The 2038-nt window shown below is 47.4% G+C and overlaps 1 long non-coding RNA gene across 1 annotated transcript; it reads left to right on the top strand.

Annotated features, from left to right (window-relative positions):
• The first annotated feature begins 667 nt into the window (after positions 1 to 667).
• On the top strand, positions 668 to 1147 carry LOC143998159 (uncharacterized). The gene is made up of 2 exons (XR_013277767.1): positions 668 to 785; positions 959 to 1147. It is a non-coding gene; the product is annotated as an uncharacterized LOC143998159 (long non-coding RNA).
• The last annotated feature ends 891 nt before the right edge of the window (positions 1148 to 2038 follow it).

Raw genomic sequence — 2038 nt, 5'->3', positions numbered from 1 at the left:
TCTGCCCCCTTCACATCACCCTCTACAGTAGTGTGCTCTGCCCCCCTTCACATCACCCTCTACAGCAGTGTCCTCTGCCCCCTTCTCATCACCCTCTACAGTAGTGTCCTCTGCCCCCCTTCTCATCACCCTCTACAGTAGTGTCCTCTGCCCCCTTCACATCACCCCCTACAGTAGTGTCCTCTGCCCCCCTTCTCATCACCCTCTACAGTAGTGTCCTCTGCCCCCCTTCTCATCACCCTCTACAGTAGTGTGCTCTGCTCCCCTTCACATCACCCTCTACAGTAGTTTCCTCTGTCCCCCTTCACATCACCCTCGACAGTAGTATCCTCTGCCCCTTTACATCACCCTCTACAGTACTGTCCTCTGCCCCCTTCACATCACCCTCTAGAGTAGTGTCCTCTGCCCCCTTCTCATCACCCCCTACAGTAGTGTCCCCTGCTCCCATTCACATCACCCCCCCTCCAGTAGTGTCCTCTGTTCCCCTTCACATCACCCCCCCCCCCCCCACAGTGTAAGCTTTTCATGCTCTTTTCTTACTAGTGGGTACTCCTTTCCTATGATCACTGTCATTAGGTGTTGTATATCAACATACCTTAAAGGAACCTACCTTGTGTGTTGGTAGTTATATATTTATATCATCTCACACTGTTTACTAGATTGGGCTGGCCTGACCTCTCTGTGCATAGATCCTGATGGGGGTGTAGTGGAACCAGTTTCCAGTGGGACGGTGCCCTCTGAACCAGTTTCCGGATGTTTATAAGTGAGACTTATCTTTTTGCAAGGTATGACCGTCTGTTTAAGTATATTTGCCCTAATAACAAATAATGTAAAAGCAATTTTTTTTATCTTCTTGTATATATCCACCTTCATTATAGTTATTTCCTGTTGTCAAAAATCTATTTTTAAATATACAGTGGTATATCACCATTTTAAAACCTATATGTTCTATTTTCAGACAGTGAGATCCATTCTCTTTATTTGCTATCTGTAGAACCTTGACTGCATCCGGAAGAAGCCTAATGGTGAAACGCGTAGATACACAAGGGCTCTCTGCACATTATATATCAGTATACATGATTTAAAATTTGTCTGTACTGTTCTATTCATGTTGTGTATTTTTCAATAAATAGTGTTTATTTTCACACCTCTTCGTTGTTTCCTATGCCTTCAAAGCCCGACCTAGGTTTAATGTTATAGTACGCCTTTTTCTTGATTTACGTATGTGGCTATGTGAGTGTGCTTCTTTTCTGTTCATTACTAATACTCCAGTACCTCGTTTTGTATTGGCGCGCACCGGAGGACGGTGGGCGGTGCTTTTTCCGGCACCTCTGCATCACTTCCGGTTTCCTGCCCATCACTCACTGCTGTGAGACAAGTGGAGACGACTAGTGTGGGTGCGGTTGAGTGGACTGAGCAGGGCTGGTGCCTGTGGGCAAAGGTAAGTGCCGACACCGCTGGTCTCAGCCTCAGACAAGACTGCACTCCCCCCTGAGATCTTGCCACCCGCCACTCCGTTCCGCACACACTGATGCCGCCTACACACGACTTTCCGATGGAGTTGCCTACACACGATCACACCAAAGTCCGTTCGTTTAGAACGTGATAACGTACGACCGGACTAGAAAAAGGAAGTTCAATAGCCAATAGCTGCCCTTTGTCGTATTTGGTCCGTTGGACCAGCATACATACGGTTTTCCCAATAGGAATTGATTCCGTCTGAAAGATTTAAAACATGTTCTATTTCTAGGTCCGTCAGAATTTTCGAAAAGAAAAGTCAGATGAAGCCCCACACACGATCGGAATATCCGATGGAGTGATTCCGTCTGACCTTTTCTGACGGAAAGTCCAGTTGTGTGTACGCGGCATGACACTTCCCTGCACAGCGCTGACAGTCTGACTGAATTAAATCTCCACTCTGACACTGACACCGGCCAGGACGGATGATCGCAATGCAGGGCTGGACTGGAGCCTTCAGGGTGACATGCCTGTATTTGATGGACACAGTGGCTGCAATTGGTGGGCACAGTGGCTGTAT

Source organism: Lithobates pipiens, unplaced genomic scaffold, assembly GCF_037356315.1.
Source record: "Lithobates pipiens isolate NorthernLeopardFrog02 unplaced genomic scaffold, aLitPip1_a1.2 Scaffold_19, whole genome shotgun sequence".
NCBI lineage: Eukaryota > Metazoa > Chordata > Amphibia > Anura > Ranidae > Lithobates > Lithobates pipiens.
This window is presented reverse-complemented; position numbering and strand designations above follow the sequence as displayed.